Here is a 21,015-nt window from a genome sequence, read left to right on the forward strand (position 1 = left end):
AAAACATTAGTAACACCTTCCTAATATGGAGTTGCAGCCCCTTTTGTCCTCAGAACAGCTCTAATTCGCTGGGGCATGGACTCTACAAGGTATCGAAAGCGTTCCACAGGGATGCTGGCCCATGCTGACTCCAATGCTTCCCACAGTTGTGTCAAGTTGCCTGGATGTCCTTCAGGTGGTGGACCATTATTGATACACATGGGAAACTGTTGAGTGTGAAAAACCCAATAGCATTGCAGTTCTTGACACACTCAAAACAGGTGCGCCTGGCACCTACTACCATAACCCATTCAAAGGGGTTATTCATTCAAAACCCATTCCGCTACAAGACCATGGTGATTGCCTACGGAGCTGTGAAGGGAACGGCACCTCCATACCTTCAGGCTCTGATCAGGCCCTACACCCAAACAAGGGCACTGCGTTCATCCACCACTGGCCTGCTGGCCCCCCTACCTCTGAGGAAGCACAGTTCCCGCTCAGCCCAGTCAAAACTGTTCGCTGCTCTGGCACCCCAATGGTGGAACAAGCTCCCTCACGACGCCAGGACAGCGGAGTCAATCACCACCTTCCGGAGACACCTGAAACCCCACCTCTTTAAGGAATACCTAGGATAGGATAAAGTAATCCTTCTAACCCCCCCCTTAAAATATTTAGATGCACTATTGTAAAGTGGTTGTTCCACTGGATATCATAAGGTGAATGCACCATTTTGTAAGTCGCTCTGGATAAGAGCGTCTGCTAAATGACTTAAATGTAATGTAAATGTAAAGGCACTTCAATCTTTTGTCTTTGTTACACTCGTTGTTGGAAGGACCAAGGTGCAGCGTGGTAGGTGAACATTTTACTTTTATTTAAAATGAACATCGAACAAAACAACAAAATACAAAACAAACGTAAAGTTCTGCAGGCTACACAGCAACAATACAAAAACAAGATCCCACAAACTAAGGTGGGAAAAAGGCTGACTAAGTATGATCCCCAATCAGAGACAACAATAGACAGCTGCCTCTGATTGGGAACCATACCCGGCAAACAAAGAAATAGAAAAACTAGAATGCCTACCCAAATCACACCCTGACCTAACCAAATAGAGAAATAAAAAGGTTCTCTAAGGTCAGGGCGTGACAGTACCCCCCCCCCCAAAGGTGCGGACTCCGGCCACAAAACCTGACTCTATAGGGGAGGGTCCGGGTGGGCATCTAGCCTCGGTGGCAGCTCCGGTGCGGGACGTAGACGGGACGTCGCCGGAAGCTCCGGACCGCGGATCGTCGCTGGAGGCTCCGGACCGCAGACCGTCGCTGGAGACTCCGGACCGCAGACCGTCGCTGGAGGCTCCGGACCGCAGACCGTCGCTGGAGGCTCCGGACCGCAGACCGTCGCTGGAGGCTCCGGACCGCAGACCGTCGCTGGAGGCTCCGGACCGCAGACCGTCGCTGAGACTCCGGCCGCAGACCGTCGCTGGAGACTCCGGACCGCAGACCGTCGCTGGAGACTCCGGACCGCAGACCGTCGCTGGAGACTCCGGACCGCAGACCGTCGCTGGAGACTCCGGACCGCAGACCGTCGCTGGAGACTCCGGACCGCAGACCGTCGCTGGAGACTCCGGACCGCAGACCGTCGCTAGAGGCTCCGGACCGCAGACCGTCGCTGGAGACTCCGGACCGCAGACCGTCGCTGGAGACTCCGGACCGCAGACCGTCGCTGGAGACTCCGGACCGCAGACCGTCGCTGGCTTCCGTCTTGGTCGTGAACTTCGGAGTTGCCGTTGATCCTCCTTCGCTGTCGCCGTTGATCCTCCTTCACTGCTTCCGTCTGATCCCACGGAAGGCGATCCATTCCTGCCCGGATCTCTTCCCACGTCCAGGATCCCTTTCCATCCAAGATATCCTCCCATGTCCAGGATGTCTGCTCCTCCTGGCCACGCTGCTTGGTCCGTTTGTGGTGGGATCTTCTGTTATGTTCATCGTAAAGATTGGACCAAGGTGCAGCGTGGTAGGCGAACATTTTACTTTTATTTAAATGAACACCGAACAAAACAACAAAATACAAAACGAACTTAAAGTTATGCAGGCTACACAGCAACAGCAACAATACAAAAACAAGATCCCACAAACTAAGGTGGAAAAAAGGCTGCCTAAGCATGATCCCCAATCAGAGACAACGATTGACAGTTGCCTCTGATTGGGAACCATACCCGGCAAACAAAGAAATAGAAAAACTAGAATGCCCACCCAAATCACACCCTGACCTAACCAAATAGAGAAATGAAAAGGCTCTCTAAGGTCAAGGCGTGACAGTCTTGCCCATTCACCTTCTGAATGGCAGACATACACAATCCATGTCTTAGTTGTCACAAAGCTTGGATCCGACCCTTTTCTTCAATTTTCGCCTAAAATGACATACCCAAATCTAACTGCCTGTAGCTCAGGCCCTGAAGCAATGATATGCATCTTCTTGGTACCATTTGAAAGGAAACACTTTGAACTGTGTGGAAATGTGAAAGGAATGTAGGAGAATATAACACAATAGATCTGGTAAAAGATAATAAAAGAAAATGTGTATTTTTTTGTAGCATCATATTTGAAATGCAAGAGAAAGGCCATAGTGTATTATTCCAACCCAGGTGCAATATAGATTTTGGCCACTAGATGGCAGCAGTGTATTTTCAAAGTTTTAGACTGATCCAATGAACCATTGCATTTCTGTTCAAAATGTTGAATCAAGACTGCCCAAATGTGCCTAATTTGTTTATTAATAACTTTTCATGTTCAAAATTGTGCACTCCTCAAACAATAGCATGGTATTCTTTCACTGTAATAGCTTCTGTAAATTGGACAGTGCAGTTAGATTAACAAGAATTTAAGCTTTCTGCCAATATCAGATATGTCTATGTCCTGGGAAATTTTCTTGTGACTTACAACCTCATGCTAATTGCATTAGCCTACGTTAGCTCAACCGTCCCGTGGAAGGGACACCGATCCCAAAGAAGTTTTAACCTGTCTCCTCCCCTTCATCTACACTGATTGCAGTGGATTTTACAAGTGACATCAATAAGGGATCATAGCTTTCACCTGGATTCACCTGGTTAGTCTATGTCATGGAAAGAGAAGGTGTTCCTAATGTATTGTAGACTGTGTATGTGTAGCTATGTTAGCAAATGTTGAAAACAAAAATACAGTTTTAAAGTTACACACAATTTCTAAACATATTACAACTGGAGCAGGCCAACCCTGCTGGATGTGTAGGCTTCTGTTCAAGCCCAGCACTAACACACCTGGGCCTGGTTCCCGATAGTGATGGAATTGAGGCTTACGAGTGTTTTAACGATGCATCTTTCCTACAACAGCCAAAGATGTAACATACAGAACGTTCGCTAAGTGCATTGTTGAGGCATGTGTTGATACTGAAGATCATTAGAAATCATTAGAATTATTCCACAATACTGACGACGGATCACCTCCTAGAAAGATATTATCACCTATGGCTGCAGATATTGAGGCAGCTTATTCTAATGCTTACCCTATAATAATATACAAAATCAAGATTTTTTTTAGGCTACACATCATGAAATATATTGAAACAGATTCCAGATAGTAGCCTTCAAGTAGCAAAATAGAACTCAATTAATTGAACATTACATGTATTTTAATTCAGTCATCTCTGTTTTGTATGCATCGCTGGGTTGTATCAATTGCAAAGACATTGACAAATTTGCATTTGTAGTCAACTTTGTTCTGAAGTTATCAGTGCTCACAGAGAGGCGGATAAACCATGTGATTCTATGTTTAGCGGAGACCTTCTGGATATAAAGTGATGCAGGAGGGCAAAATGCATATAACGACGCACTTACAGTGCCTTCAGAAAGTATTCATACCCTGTGACTAATTCCACATTTTGTTGTGTTACAGCCTGAATTCAAAATGGATTTTATTCTCTTACCCATCTACACACCGTACCGAATAATGACAAAGTCAAGTGCATTGAAAATTGAATACAAAAATGTCTAATTTACATAAGTATTCACTACCCTGAGTCAAAAGTTTGTAGAAGCATCTTTGGCAGCTATTAGAACTTTAAGTCTTTCTGGGTAAGTCTCTAAGGGCTTTCCACACCTGAATTGTAGAACATTTTCCATTATTCTTTAAAAAATTCTTCAAGCTCTGTCAAATTGGTTGTTGATCACTGCTAGACAACCATTTACAGGTCTTGCCATAGATTTTCAAGTAAGTTTAAACCACTCTTCTTGGTAAGCAACTCCAGTGCAGATTTAGCCTTGTTTTTTAGGTTATTGTCCTGCTGAAAGGTGAATTCATCTCCCAGTGTCTGGATTAGAAGTCTGCTCACCAAGTAGATCAGGGATCAGCGGAGCGATTTTGGCCACCTCTGGTATGGACTTTTTTTGTTTACCTGACTTTATGCTTTAGTAATAATAGCCTACTTGTTACTTAGATGTCTAACCTTTACATATAAGCTAGCTTACTTGTACACTGAAATTATATGACATAAAGTGTTCTTTGAAGTCTTTAAACTTGTTTGAATTTTTTATTTAAAACTATTATTCAAGATGAACTACTGTCGATGTTGATTAATCACAGAGCACAATCTTGCAATAAAGAGGGAAAGGGAATCTGTCTCTGTGGCACATCCGTTTTATTTCAGAGCTGATCTGATTAGTCAAAAGACCAATTAGTGAAAAAAGATCAGAATTGGGCTGCCTGTGTAAACGCAGCTATCACGAAGAACTGCAAAAGTGTTAATGCTCTCCACTTTCTGGAGGACAATCATGCCATGCTGACGCTCTCTCACTCTGAAAATGAATCAGACAATGAGGAAATCCCTGATTTAGGTAAAAACATTTTAATTGAACCAGACATTGTAGTCTTCTGAAATGGCGATCAACAGTGATGTTGTCACGGAAGAAGTTGACCGAGTTTTGAAAACAGTGGAATGCCCGGTGGAAGCAGATAGCTAAGGATATGGAGAAAATTCTGCCGTTTGATTGCAAATATGCGGAGGGAGCCGAAAAGAGAACCCACAGAAGGCTGTTGTATAAAATACCTGTCTCCAGATTCCATCTTCAAACTAAGGGTAACCATGGCATACGTGATAGAAAGGGAGAAGCGTTCATCCATGTATACAGGTAAGAGTGTCTAGCAGTATGTCACCTACAGTAGAATCTGATGAACAACATGGGGGGGGAAACAATAAGCCCCTGCCATGCTTTTTTGTCCTACCAGATCCGCAATGAGAAGGTTCTAGGCAGTGACAGAGGGTCCTTCGATTATTTTTTTAATGTATTTATCCGTTTTCTTAGTTTCCAGGCTCCAATGAACGTTATGATTATTTATTTACAAGTTAATTACAAATTGCTTTTTGCTTTAACTCCGTCTGTACCTGATAGAGCAGATCTAGTCTCATGGATGGAAGTATGCCGTCTGGCGCTAGAGTCTCATTGGGGAAGGGAGAATAGAGCAGTTCCGACTGAACACACAATTGAGCACCCTAGGACGGTCCAATTACTTTGTGCTTTTATAATTTATGCTATGAAATTACACAATTTCACTGAGGCAGTTCCCCCTCATAGCAAATAGCTGGCAAAACAATCCAAGCAATGTTCACACGGCCTATGCACCCGCTGGGGTGGAGCTGCTGCTGCTGGCAGTCACTGAAGGGCAGAGTAGTGTTTTGAACAATATATTATTTAACAGGAAAATGTACACATCTAAAACATAATCCATGAATTCAGTGGCAGTCCATGACGTTTAAGTTAAGGGAGGACAATGTTTTTTAGTTTTTTTATGAGCATGGCCTTATTTCTGCTACAGCATATTGGATGACTGCCATCCATATTCCATTCACCCAGCTCATTGTAACATCAGTAGGTTTAGGCTACTACATGATACTCTAATTTTCCCTCTACCTCTCATGAGATTGGTACAACCTAGCCTATGAATTAAAGTTTACAACGTAGGTGCACAGGTCGAGAGAAAAATGTGAGTAATCAAGGTGACAGACTGACACATTCACTACCGCCTTGCACACTCTTTCCTGCATCTAGCTGGAAATCGTTAGTCCAACAGTTGCTAACAAGAGTTTCTGTTGGACAAATTCAGGTATGTTTATCCCCGTTTCGTTCTCATTTGCTTCTGTTTAAGAAACGTTTTTCAACAGAATTGGCAGAATGAATACACCCCTGATCACACGCAAACGCAGTTCACTTTCATTGCAGCCACATTCAACCAGCATGATCATTTTGCTTGTTGTAGAATTCCTTCTTGCATCTAAGTGCCCTCCTCTCACCTTTTCCCTTCGCTTGTGGACTTCAGTGCACAACACATCAGCTGTCAGTGACCAGGCATACTTTCATATCATAACCGCTACACACAGCCTACATCCTTGTCACCCTTTTAGCTAACATTGTAGCTAGACAACATAGCAACTAGAACTAACACGTTAGTAAACCCACTACAATTATGCAGTACAGCGTACAGTCAGCAAGCTGTTCAGCAGTTATACCGGCGGGCCCCAGTGGCAATAAATGAATACAGTCAAAAGCTTACCTTGACTTGGAAGAGTTCCAGTGTTGGATAGCCATAGCCAACTAGCTAACTTAGTATCCCTCGTTGTTTGAGCTTGGGGTATGAGTAGGCTAAACTAGCTATCTGCCTTCGTTAGCTAAGTGAAAGTGAAAGTATTAAAAAAATACAATGAAATATAGCAATCTCTCTTTCTCTCTCTCTCTTGCTTCTCCTTAATTGTTTTATTAATTAATTTATTCAATACTGTTCAACTTTTGTCTTTTTCTTTCTTTGAATCAACTACTCACCACATTGTATGCACTGCTGTGCTAGCTAGCTGTATCTTATGCTTCAGTATCAGATTCATTCTCTGATCCTTTTGATTGGGTGGACAACATATCAGTTAATGCTACAAGAGCTCTGATAGGTTGGAGGACGTCCTCCTGAAGTTGTCATAATTACTGTGTAACTCTATGGAAGGGGGTGAGAACAATGAGCCTCCTAGTTTTTGTATTGAAGTCAATGTACGCAGAAGAGGATGGCAACTAGCTGTCCTCCGGCTACACCATGGCGCTATCCTACAGAGTGTTGTTTGCTACTGTAGACCTTCATTGCAAAACCTTGTTTTGTAATACATTATATGGTGACGTGAATATATTTAGTATAGTTTTATCTAAAAAAGGATAACGTTTTTAATGTTTCACTTTTTATTTTTTATGAAATTCACTGAGGAGGATGATCCTCCCTTTCCTCCTCTGAGGAGCCTCCACTGAATACATTTTTAACAATCAAAAATGGTGCGCTGCCTCTAACGCTCTAATGGCCAGGCCGCTGTAAGGCTCAAATTAAGATCTTACATCTGAATGAACTTATGCTGAAACCATGCTTGAAGTGGCCTCAGAAAACCAATGGAATTGTGAATCCTCCATTTGACACTCTCCTTCCCTCCTAGTCCCCTGTTCCATGCTGCAGTCTGGCCACCTACCCGCTGAGTCTGCCAGACCAGATTGACATGTCTGTCAGTGGGACAAGTCTGTGACAGCCGCTCCCCAAGGAGGAGAGGCCTTCAATTGTCTGAACGGGTGGAAAAACAGGGCTGGAGGAGGAGGGGAGGGGTGTTGGAAGGTCTTGGTCGCAAGCAGTAGACAGGAAATAATTGAGAAGCTTTGTGAGCAGAGAGACACAGGGACAGTCGGGGGGAGGGGGATCTCCACAAGAGGTCGGAACGCTGCACGGACAACCCTGCCCTGTCTAGCCTTGCCCTACCCACCTGCTACTCACACAGCTAACCTCACTATGCAGCATGGTTTGGCCTTGAAACTACTAAGTACAGGGAGTGATACTCTATTCAGCATTGACTGAGATTTCATTTGGAGTGGTAAATCGGCTGCATATGACTACTGTGACATTGAATACCCAACACACACTTGTACACCCATGCACAGCAGGGTTGGCGTCAATTTTAATTGAAAGCAGTTAATTCAAGAAGTAAACTGAATTTCCAATTCAATAATTTGAAAAGGGGCATCTATTTTTATGAGCTATCAATAAACTGAAAGGTTGAAGCTATTTATTTCATAAGTTGGTCGAATTGACCCCAACCCAGGTGCACACACATCAGAGTACTCCCTGGAAAAAAGTGCCAATCGTTACTGTCGACTATCTTGGCTAATTAAACAAAATGAACATTGATAGATCTACACCTCATTTCCAAATCTTATCCAAATGACTACCAAACACTGCAAGATTAAACATTCATTCTCCTCGTCAGTTATTGGCTAAGTAGTTGACAGCTCTCAAGATATAGCCACAGCTATTGGCCAAATGCTTGAATAATTACCCAACCAGAGGGAGATCCACATGCAGGGGTCCACCTGGACCCTTTATATCCTCACCGCAGCTCACCTCAACAACAATATGGCTAATGTAATCAAAGCCCTCGCTAGCCTGGCATCCCTCCTCACGCATGATTAATTAATTGAACAAATGTGCCAGATGTGACCAGGTCAGCCATGATTGCTGGCCAACATGTAAATGAGAGAGACTGGACTGGCCGGCCGTACACCTCGTCCAAGTCTGAAATGGCATCATAAAGTAGTGCACTAGTTAGGAAATAGGATACCAATTGAGTTGCCCTCATCTGTCGGCAGGTTGGTGGCTTTGCAAGGATCCTCATCCTGCTCCACTTAACCGTTTCCTACATGGCCACTACCACGTTCGCTGTATCAATATTACATGAAGAGTGTTGGACAGCTGAGATGTTGAAGATATATTGTCCCTCATTGCTAAGGGGCATTCTCCTGTTGCCAAAGATATTTCATTTGAACAGATGGAAATTGCAAAGGAGAGAGGGGAGAGAGAGATAGAGGGAGGGAGGGAGGGAGGGAGGGAGGGAGGGAGGGAGGGAGGGAGGGAGGGAGGGAGGGAGGGGAGAGAGAGTAGGGAAGGAAGGAGGAAGGGAGGGGGAGGAGAGATGGGGAGGGAGGGGTGGAGGGAGAAAGGGAAGGATGGAGAGAGAGATCAGGATGGATGGATGGATGGATGGATGGATGGAAGGATGGAGCAGTTGAACTTATAAACAAGACAATCAAGAAAATCTGGAAATGATGGCTGTTTTCCAATTATGTGACATTATCATGTGTACAAATTGTAGTTTATCTAAATGTCACGTATGCACAGGATTTCCGCCTACCCATTTCCTAACCAACAACAAACATGTCAATCAAATCCAAATTGACTGTTTTTATTGACTCTGAGGTCCCTTCTCGTCAGATGTTGTCACTCAACCCTATTAGAAAAAATCTGTCATTGAATGAATATTTAATTAGGAATATTTAACTACATATCGACTAACTTCCTCTTATCAGGATATATATCTCGTACAAATTGATACAAGACAGGGAGTTGCGTACATTTGTAGTGAAAAGTTGGCTTGAACAGTCTTTCTGCTCCTAACCATGTATCAGCCATTTGCTATCATTCCAGAACATGTTGTGTTCTATTCATAGCCTTCATAACCAGTCACTTCAAAGCTACAGTGCCTTCAGAAAGTATTCACACCGCTTGACTTTTTCCACATTTTGTTGTGTTACAATGTGGGATTTAAATGGATTGAATCGTCTTTTTTTGTTGCCAACTTTCTACACAAAATACTCTGTAATGTCAAAGAGGAAGAAAAATTATAGATATTTTTAGAATTTACTGGAAAATAACACTAACATATCTTGATTAGATAAGTATTCAACACCCTGAGTCAATACATGTTAGAATCACAGTTGGCAGTGATTACAGCTGTGAGTCTTTCTGAATAAGTCACCTTTGCACACCTGAATTGTACAATATTTGCCGATTATTCTTAAAGACATTCTACAAGCTCGGTCAAGTTGGATGTTGATCATTTCTAGACAGCCATTTTCAAGTCTTGCCATAGATTTTCAAGCCAATTTAAATCAAATCTGTAACTAGGCCATTCAGAAACTAGGTCACTCAGAAATTCAATGTCATCTTGGTAATCAACTCCAGTGTATATTTGTCCTTGAATTTTAGGTAATTGTCCTACTGAAAGGTGAATTTGTCTCCCAGTGTGCGTTGGAAAGCTGACGGAACAATTTTTTTGTTGTTGCCTGTGCTAAGCTTTATTCCGTTTCTTTTAATCAAAAAAAAACCCCTCTCTAGTCCTTGCCGATGACAAGCATATCCATTTAGCCTCTTTGCTGCCCTGATGTACTCCAGGTTGAGGTGGTCCGTCCACACAAGGAAAGGATGTTTGGACCCCTCCAGCCAGTGCCTCCACGCCTTCAGAGCCTTCATAACCGCCAAGAGTTCCCGGTCCCCTACATGGTATTTCCTCTGGGTTGGGCTCAGCTGCTTAGAATAGAAATTTCAGGGCCGCAGCTTTGAAGGGGTTCCGGTACGCTGGGACAGCACTGCCCTTACTACTACTTTGGAGGCATCCACCTCGACGTTGAAGGGGAGTGAGGGGTCGGGATATGCCAACACGAGCAATGGTGAAACGTGCCTTTAGCATCTCGAATGCCCTCTCCACCTCCACCATCCAACACAGCCGCTGGGGAACTCCTCTCAGCAGGGAGGTAAGAGGTGCGACCACCGAGCTGAAGCCCCGCATGAACCTCTGGAAATAGTTGGCGAACCCCAGGAATCACTGGACTGCTTTCACGGAATTGGGGATGGGTCATGACCTGACGCGTTGCTCCTCCCTCCGTGGAGATGAGATAGCCCAAAAACATATGGATTGCTGAAAAAACAAACATTTCTCCTGTTTAACATATAGATCATGCTCCAACAGTCTTCTCAGCACAGACCTGACTAACGAGACATACTGGACGCGGTCAGCAGAATAGACCAAAATGTCGTCTATATAGACCACTACGCTCCATCCCAGCAAGTCCCAAAACACTTCATTGATGAAGGCCTGGAAGACTGAAGGAGCATTAGACAGGCCAAAGGGCATTACGAGATACTCGTAATAACCCGTGGACGTGTAAAAAGCAGTCTTCTATTCATCGCCTGCATGAATGCGCACCAGATTGTAGGCGCTCCTCAAGTCCAGCATTGTGAAGTACTGCGCCCCGTGCATTTGTTCCAATTATGGTTGGGATGAGGGGTAAAGGATAGCTGAACTTGACGGTGGCCTTGTTCAGTGTTCTATAATCAATGCAGGGGCGCAGTCCCCCATATTTCTTCTTGACAAAAAAGAAGCTAGAGGAGGCTGGAGACTTAGAGGGGCGGATAAATCTCTGCTGGAGACTCTCCTGTACGTCGGTCTCCATGGCCTCGGTATAGGAGAGGGGATAGACATGTCCTCTCGGGAGAGCTGCGTCAGACAACAGGTCAATGGCACAGTCCCAGGGGCGATGGGGAGGCAGGCGTGTAGCCTGGGTCTTTGAGAAAACCCAGTGCAGATCCTGGTACTCCTCCGGTAAATCCACTTGAGGAGCACAGTCCGGACTTTCCACCGTAGTGGTGTTGACAACCGCGAAACACCTCCCCTGACACTCCTGCGACCAACCCAGCAGTCTCCTCTCGGACCAGGAAATAACCGGGTTCTGCAAACTCAACCTCAATATAGACCCCAGGAACTGGTGAACAGAATGAGCAGCAGTACCGGGGGGATCCGTGACAATTATTCTACAATGTAGAAATAGTCAGAATAAAGAAAACCCTTGAGTAGGTGTTCTAAAACTTTTGACCAGTAGTGTATGTTAGTATTGTGGAGTAACTACAATGTTGTTGATCCATCCTCAGTTTTCTCCTATAATTTAACACTGTAACTCTTTTAAAATCACCATTGGCCTCATGGTGAAATCCCTGAGCGGTTTCGTTCCTCTCCGGCAACTGAGTTAAGAAGGGTGCCTGTATCATTGTAGTGACTAGGTGTATTCATACACCATCTAAAGTGTAATTAATAACAGCACCATTCTCAAAAGGATATTCAATATCTGCTTTTTTTTACCCATATACAAATAGGTGCCCTTTTTTGCGAACCATTGGAAAACCTCCCTGGACTTTGTGGTTGAATCTGTGTATCTACTCAACTTAGGGACTTTACAGGTCATTTTATGTCTGGGGTGCAGATATTGGGTAGTTGTTAAACACTATTATTGCTGTTGTCCATGCAACTTATTATATGAATTGTCAAGCACAATTTTACTCCTGAACTTATTTAGGCTTGCCATAACAAAAGGGTTGACTTCTTATTGACAAGACATTTCAGCTTTTCATTTTTTATTAATTTGTAAACATTTCTAAAAACATAATTCCACTTTTAAATGATGAGCTACTGTGTATAGGCCAGTGACAAAACATCTAAATGTAATCCATTTGAAATTCAGTCAAGGGGTGTGAACACTTTTGGAAAGTACTGAATGTTAGATATTATCTAGATTTTTCTGAAGGACTCATGTCAACGACAATGGCAAATAATATTTCTGTGCTGTTTTTGTTAAGACACTGGCAACATGGAAAGCCATCTGCAGATCAAGCTGAATCAAACTTGAACTCTACTCAAACACTTACCCCATGCTCCAATTCAGTCTCAACTGATTCCAAGACAAAAAAAAGCATGCAGAAGGGTTAAACATCACCATTTCCTTTTCAGAATATTTGAAAGCTTCAGTAAATCAATACATCCCTCTAAACTAATGTGCAGCTTTGAGTGACGGGGGATACAGAGGCCAAGTGTAGAGCCTCAGTTGTGTGAGAGAGAGAGAGTGTGTGTGTGTGTGTGTGTGTGTGTGTGTGTGTGTGTGTGTGTGTGTGTGTGTGTGTGTGTGTGTGTATCAGTAAGCTGGGCCCTCTAATGAGAAGGCAGTAGTGAACTCTTAGTTCACTGTCTGTTCCCTTGGCCTGTCTGGGCTAATGGAAAGGAGGTCGCTCCCTTGCTACATTAGCTTAAAAAAGATGGCATCGTCAGCGATTTGCACTTAGTGGGTTCAGAGCTACAGTCTCTTTTTCTCTAACTCTTCCTGACATGAAAGAGAAAAACACACCCTGACACAGAAGAGGAGCTGCCCAGGTGATTAATCAGACATCATACTGGGTCTTTCAGGACAGAGCTGTGCTGCTTACTACTGCTTTGTGAAAATATACACTTTTGAATAGACTAAATGTCTATGGTGCAGATAATTGTTGGGGGATGGTATTCTCCTCTCCTATACGTGCACTGTAAATACTGGAAAGGTGGAAGCAATGTGTTGGATGCCTGTTGTACCAAATACATACTTTGACCACGGGGCGGAGGCCGGCTATTTGGGAATATTTAACAGTCTGATGGCCTGGAGATGGAAGCTGTTTTTCAGTCTCTCGGGTGCAGCTTTGATGCACCTGTACTGTCTCTGCTTTCTAGATGGTAGCAGGGTGAACAGGCCATGGCTTGTGTCCTTGATGATCTTCTTGGCCTTCTGGTGACACTGGGTGTTGTAGATGTCCTGGAGGGCAGGCGGTGTGCCCCCGGTGATGCGTTGGGCTGACCGCACCACCCTCTGGAGAGCCCTGCGGCTGTGGACAGTGCAATTTCCGTACCAGGCGGTGATACAGCCTGACAGGATGCTCTCAATGCATTTGAAGAAGTTTGTGAGGGTCTTAGGGGCCAAGCCGAATTTCTTCAGCCTTTCTTCAGCCACCTTCTTAACCACACTGTTTGTGTGGATGGACCATATCAGGATGTCAGTGATGTGCACGCTGAGGAACTTGAAACTTTTCACCCTCTCCACTGCAGCCTGTCGATGTGGATTGGGGCATTCTCTCTCTGCTGTCTCCTGAAGTCCATGATCAGCTCCTTCATTTTGTTGACGTTGAGGGAGAGGTTATTTTTCTGGCACCACTCCGCCAGGGCCCTCACCTCCTCCCTGTAGGCTGTCTTGTCATTGTTGGTAATCAGGACTACCACTCTTGTCTCGTCAGCAAACATGGTGTTTGAGTAAGAGACGTGCATCGCCACGCAGTCATGGGTAAACAGGGAGTACAGGATGGGGCAGAGTAAGCATCCTTGTGGGACCCCCATGTTGAGTATCAGTGTGGCGTAGGTGTTGTTGCCTACCTTCCCCACCTGGGGTTGACCGTTCAGGAACCCCAGGACCAAGTTGCAAAGGGCAGGGTTCAGACCCAGGGCCCGAGCTTAGTGATGAGCTTGGAGGGCACTATGGTGTTGAAGGCAGAGCTGTATTCGATGAACAGCATTCTTACATAGACATTCCTCTTGTCCATATGGGATAGGGCAGTGTGCAGTGCGATGGTGATTGTGTTATGTGTGGATCTGTTGGAGCGGTATGCAAATTGTACTAGGTCTAGGGTATCGGGTAAGGTGGAGGGGATATAATCCTTAACTATACACGGAATATATACACGGCCGATGACCGAAGAAAATGTACTCAGCAGGTAATGTGGTCAGCTTTTGATGGTGAGGTATTCCAGATTGGGGGATGAAAAGGACTTGAGTTCCTGTATGTTACCCCAATCACATCATAATTAGTTCATCTTGAAACATTCACCTCCACCTTTCTTTTTCCCGGACAGTTCTTTCTTCCTGTCCGCGTGATGTACAGAAAACTCCGCTAACTGAATGGAGGGGACAGTATATCCGGAGGGAGTCTTGATTCCGTAAAACAGAGTAGGTTACAGTCCCTGATGTCTCTCTGAAAGGAGATCCTTGGCCTGAGCTAGTTTACTTTATTGTCCAGGGATTGAACATTAGCGCGTAAGTAATATATTTGGAAATTCTGGATGGTATCATGCCTCCTGAGTCTGACTAAGAACCCACTTCTTGTTCCTTTTTCTCCGGAGACTTGGAGCAGCCCCCAGGATTAATGGAATTGCCTCGAGGAGTTCAAACAAAGGATCCAATTCAGGGAATTCAAATTTCCTGCGGTCGGTCGAGAGAGAAAGAGAGAGAGAGAGAGAGAGAGGCTGATCCACATAGTTCTCTCTATTGGATTGCAGGTGTATAAGCTTAAAGAGGGGCCTCGTCATTAGTATCGGTAATCCACTTTGACTTTACTACGCACTCAGCAATGACATATCCTTCAAACCTTGAGATTGTGAGGAATAGTCTCTGCCACTGGGATCAAAGCAATAGACTGCTGCCAAGACATATTTGAGGAGATGGCGGGCAACTTCCCAGGTACAAAGACATATTTCACGCAAGATTTTGAATTGTTAGGTATTCAGCTTGTCCCCACAGAAAGATATCTCAGAACTTTTCTGAAGAAGTAAATTTCTGGTGCTTTGAAATGCAGCTCACTGGTACTGTAGCCCTAGCACAGGGAGTTCCCTCCCTCAGCTTCCACCCCAAAACAAAGCTTCTCTAGCTTATTATGCTATGTATGGAGTGTCAGCAGGCATTTGGAGCCCCTTCCAAATGGAGACAAACAACTGTGTAAAGAAACAAAGTACCTATAGTCAGCAATGAACCAAATGATAACTGTCTGACATCTGAGTTCACAGAAATAGGATGTGTCCCAAATGGGACCCTATTGCCTATGTTGTGCAGTACTTTTAGCAAGGCCCGGCTAGGCAATAGGGTGCATTTGGGGTACAGTGATAGTGTAGCTATGTTACAGTTGTTGTAAAAATACATCACGTGTCGGATGCATTCCGCTTTCACGCTCCTGGGGTTATGCGGGAGATATCAAAAATCCTGGGCCGTATCCAAAACTATCGCTTACTGTCTGGCCGCACATCCCAATCCATCCATCAACCAACAGGGCCTCAATAAAACAAGCAAATGATATCTCCACTAAATAAAAAATCCTGTTGCTCTGTCAGTCTCATCTCGCCTGCGGGGACAGTGAAAGGGCATTACCAATTTTATTAACAAACTTGCTTAGTTATAAAAAGATCGGAGGCACACGGGATAATTACTTTGAGGTTGGCCGGTTTATTCAATACAGAATGGGAGCAAGGTGTGCTTGCTCACCAATACAGGGACCTGGGCGAAGGTTTGCCGGTGAGGTGTCATCAGAATTTAGGAGGGCTGAATCGGGCAATAACAGAAAGTGTTAACATATGCAAGAGATAAAACAAATGGCACTGGTGTGATTTATCGTCCCCGAGCTGTAGCCCGAGACGTAATCCGCCCAATAGATTTTTTTAAATGTTGGTGTCAAAGTTATGGCCGCTGGCGGGATGAGGTGAGATTGTTTGGGGCCCATTGTGAGAATAATGACACAGGCAGGAAGAGTCAGAGTAAATCACCCTGGTCACTGCTTCCACCATCTTAGAGACAAAGGCGAGGGAGATTTATGCAGCATGTTCTCACCAACTGGAACAGTGGGGTTTTCATGCTTTTCCGCAATTAACATTTATAGTGCTGTGATGATGACATTCGGAAGCCTGTGATTTGAGTTTGTTTCCATGGCAGCAGTAATGTGGGAAACAATTTTTAATTGTATTGAGAATGCTTTTTGAAAACAATCAATACTTCACCCCTACATTCACCATGAGGCAACACCTACAGTATATCTCTGATAATTAACCATATACAGTACCAGTCAAAAGTTTGACCACACCTACTCATTCCAAGGTTTTTCTTTATTTTTACTATTTTCTACATCGTAGAATAATAGTGAAGACATCAAATATATGAAATAACACATGGAATCACGTTGCAACCAAAAAAGTGTTAAACAAATCCAAATATTTGTTATATTTGAGATTCTTCAAAGTAGCCACCCTTTGCCTTGATAACAGCTTTGCACACTCTTGGCATTCTCTCAACCAGCTTCACCTGGAATGCTTTTCCAACAGGCTTGAAGGAGTTCCCACATACGCTGAGCACTTGCTTTTCCTTCACTCTGCATCCAACTCATCCCAAACCATCTCAATTGGGTTGAGGTCGGGTGATTGCAGAGGCCAGGTTATCTGATGCAGCACTTCATCACTCTCCGTCTTGGTCAAATAGCCCATACACAGCCTAGAGGTGTGTTGGGTCCTTGTCCTATTGAAAAATAAAATATTTTCAATAAAGGTTAAATAAAAAAAATTAAAAAATACTGTACTCACTCCAAAGCTTATGCTATCTCCTCTCTCTAAAAGTCTGCTAGACAAACTAACATGTGTCTATCCCCTATCCCCAAGTGAGTATGCTGGGCCATGGAACTCTAGAGCAGCACATGACAAAAACCTGCCACCCTGTTGTCAGCGATCAGCAGATAGTTCCCTGAGGAAGGCTTTTCAATGTCCAAATTTGTGGGATGACCACCAAATGCAATAAAGTTTTGCATAAACTGCTCATATTCATTATTTAAAAGTTATGTTACAAAAAAAATAATAATTCATAGCCTGTTGTTCTTCACATTTTTACTAACTACTATGGTAATTTATGCGTCAAACAACATGCAGACTTTCTCCATCAAGACAACACTTTCTCCATGATTCAAAAAGGTCTAAAATCAATGCAAGTCTCATATCCAGGGTGAATAAATGTGTGTTAATGTATATATATAAGATATCACATCACACAGGTGTGCCAACTAAAATATGTATCCAAGAAAAGACTGAAGAATAGCACAAATAGACAAGTTAATATAAGTCAGTTCTTGCGTCCGTAACAGTTTGTATGAATTTGAGTGGTTAAATGAAATGAATGTTGACATGATAAATGGCTACGAGACAGAGATAAGGAGACTCTTGCTGTAATGTCAAGTAAGGTACCACTGAAGGCCCCAGTATTCAGTCAGGCAGCTTGAAGCAGATGTGTATTACCATTCAGGCCCATGTCACAGCATTCAGAGGCCTGATTGGGAGATGGCATTCTTCAATGCTGCAGTTTTCCACTAATTTCCTTTAACTTTACTCAACGCGCCATCTGACTCGAACAGTGCTTAGCTTCCGCCATCTTTCCTTAACCACAAAAAAACCTTCTCTTCTCCTCTTTTAAGCTACTTCCTGAGATGTGATTGATGGAACAACCCAGCCAATGATTGCAGCAATAGGCTTACGAATCTCATGATGATGTGACAACAGTGATATCTGCGAGTGTATTTTTGATTCACAGCAGATTATTCATAGTTGCTAATGGACTTGTAATAATTCAGGAAATAAATTATACTTGCAAATCTTATCGAATGTTTCAACATTTTAAAAGTTTGTGACCATTGTAACGTTTTTCACATATCATGATACAAGCTTGCAAAATGTAATTACACATTTGCGAATCGTATTTGCAACCATGAGTCTCAATGTGCAACCACGAAATGTAAAATACAAACTCACGGGGTTCTGTCGTCATTATTATCCGACACTAGCATAGGCTCTGGGTGACAGCTCTGTCGTGGGCTCTCTGTTTTGAAAGCTCTTCTTCGACACAGCACAGGAGAGGATCCACTGACCACGGTTTCCTGTAGAGAGTATATAGCACAGTGTTGTGAAAGGTGTCAGCGCAGTAACGAGCACACAGATGGCGGTAGGTGCGTTTGCATGAGAAATGCCGCCCACCCGTGTGAAATCAGGCAGAAGACTATAACTACAGACTTTCCGTACCCAAGGCAGCGGCGGGCGGCTGAATGCTAGACCGGTAATTGTGCATTATTTATCACGTGAAACATGTCCTCAAATCTGTTTGTTTCCGCCCATGATTTCGAAGCCCCGTGACAGATGTTGGCGCATGCAAAATGTGCTCACCGATTTGTTCCCAAATGAAACATGAATATTTAAATGGGTATACGCTGTTGTTGCACGGGGTGCAAAGGCATCTTTATATAAGATGATAACAATGAGTGGATATAAGTATATGGTTTTCCAGTGATAGTTCCCACTTTTGAAACAATGCAATCCATATTAGGCATCATTGTATTGTGTTTCATGTTTCTTTACATATCAGTTAATCAAATTTTCTAAATGTAATATTTTTATTTGCTTTGCTCTAAGCATGATCCATCATGATCCATCACTGGATTGATGAGTGCTATAGTGACTGAGTAAAGAGAGTAATTTCAAAGAAATCATTGTATTTTGATTTCAGAGTAATCATTTGATCTCTGAATGAAAACTATTATTTATGGGAGGCACTCGTGTTATAATGAGCAAATATAAATTCTTCATTACCCACCATTCATCATGAACTGCCCTCATATTCTGAGCCTGCTCTGTTTGACTGCTATCAGAAAGCACTTAGAGAGATATGTTCTTCTTTTCATCGAAGGCAATCTTATTTTGTACCCTCTTCACAACATAAATATCACTAATACCATCTCTCTAGAAACTAGGGAGAAATATTCATGCCCAAATTAACCATACACAAAGCCTGATCCCCTCTCCCTGCACTCTATTCCATGAGTACAGCCAAACAGCATTACCAGTGCTTAATAAACACACATACAGGGGAGAGAGATATTCATAGTGTACTTTGGGGAGATGACGATCGCTCGGGTGTTTGGGACAGATAAGCTCTCTCCGTCTGTGTCTCCTCTCCTGTGGCACTCTCTGGAAGGAGCTGCGACACTGGGCCCAGCAGAGTCATAAAGAGCAGGGATGATAGCTAAATATCTGGGGAGAATCGCAGACAATCGGGCCAGAACAAGAGGCTGGATTGCCGCGGGGGGCCTGGGGCCTCATGTTGCCTGCCTGCCTCCGTGGCTCTGAAAGAGAGAGTGAGAGCCACAGCAGCACCAGCACCAGGTTGAGGGATAAGCCTAGTGCACAGAGCCACAGACTAAGGGTTTTACATTACACACACATTAGTCATGGTGTATTTACAGGGGAAGTGCAATGTAACACAGGGAAACATTGTTCCCGTGAAACTTATGTGCAATTGCAGCTCGCTGCTGGGAATGCGCTGTCGTTCTGAGAGGCTTGTCGGCGCCGCCGCGTGACGTGGTTCTCTGTGTCGACGCGTACCAAGGCGTTCTCTATGATTGTGGGGAGTAATTAAAGCGGTGATAAGATGCATGCTGGGAGCAAGGCTTCTCCCTGGACTAGACATGCACTACAGCCCCCTGAGCTCATATGCTGCATGTCAGGCTAGCAGTGAGGGAGACTGGGTGTGTTGAGGATACACATTGCGAGAGATAATGGACTGGAGGTCCAATCAAGGCTGCGGGGGGGTGAGACCCCTCTCCAGCCCATCCCCTTTCCACCTAGTACATCCACCCTATGACTCAGAACAGCCCGGCCAAAAGAAGCTGCCCCCGAGGGCCTCCCTTGAAAAGACTGCTGTAACTTGAGACATAAAGCAGTGAAGTGGAAATTATTAATCTGTCCAAATGTGACCATAATTATGCATTACAGTAAGTGGCATATTTTACTGGAGAGTGGAAGAAAGGGAAGAAGAAGAAACTGTGTGTGACAGCTGTGGCATGAATTTCAGACCACTCACTCTCGCTCTGATTAATGTCGACTTGACAGTAGCAGCACCCATCGAGCTCTGTGTTGGAGGAACGAGGAGGTCGTCACAACCAGTGTAATGGTATAACCAACATGAGGAAAGGGTGAATCGGGGCCAGCCTGACGAGGAAAGCTAAAACAAACTGGGCTGAAGGGCCTGTCCAAATAGTGTTCAGACTCCGGATTCCGGATTGGCTCTGGAGGGTTTTCAGAGTGTGAATCGGATGACATCAGTCGAGGCAGCCTAAAGCCCCAACTTTCGATTTGGTGGGGGAGAGTGAACCATTGTTGGTTAATGAGCCTTTGATGGAGTTGTGTCGTAGGGCAGCAGATAACCTGGGGGATTGATTGGCCATCTTCTCCATTGCTGTAATGCTTTCGTTAGAGAAGTAGCGGAGTCAGGCGCAGGACACAGGGAATCATAAACAGGTGTTTATAATGAAGAAAAAACCAAACAAACAGGGAAACATAGATCGGTGGTAACAGGTGTCGTGACACCTGCAGTGGAGTTCATCCAGGTTTGGGGGAAGGTATTTACCTCCTGTCCCCGCAGCGGTGAAGCGTTGCCGACCCCTGTCTAAAGATTTTGCTAGTGAGCTAAAGATGCGGTGCCAGGGGATCAATGTATTGGATGATTGGGTGGTCGTAGTGGAGTCAA

General features: G+C 44.2%; 1 long non-coding RNA gene across 1 annotated transcript in view; it reads right to left on the reverse strand.

Moving 5' to 3' along the window:
* The window catches only part of LOC123724379 (uncharacterized), a 66,440-nt gene extending 47,755 nt beyond the window's left edge, over nucleotides 1-18,685 (reverse strand). The window contains exons 1-2 of the long non-coding RNA XR_006756892.1: nucleotides 18,516-18,685; nucleotides 18,249-18,373 (exon numbers count right to left, since the gene is read on the reverse strand). This is a non-coding gene — a long non-coding RNA (uncharacterized lncRNA). The remainder of the gene's footprint in view (nucleotides 1-18,248; nucleotides 18,374-18,515) is intronic.
* Nucleotides 18,686-21,015: the final 2,330 nt, after the last annotated feature.

Source organism: Salmo salar, chromosome ssa10 (assembly GCF_905237065.1).
Source record: "Salmo salar chromosome ssa10, Ssal_v3.1, whole genome shotgun sequence".
In the NCBI taxonomy this organism is placed as follows: Eukaryota; Metazoa; Chordata; class Actinopteri; order Salmoniformes; family Salmonidae; genus Salmo; species Salmo salar.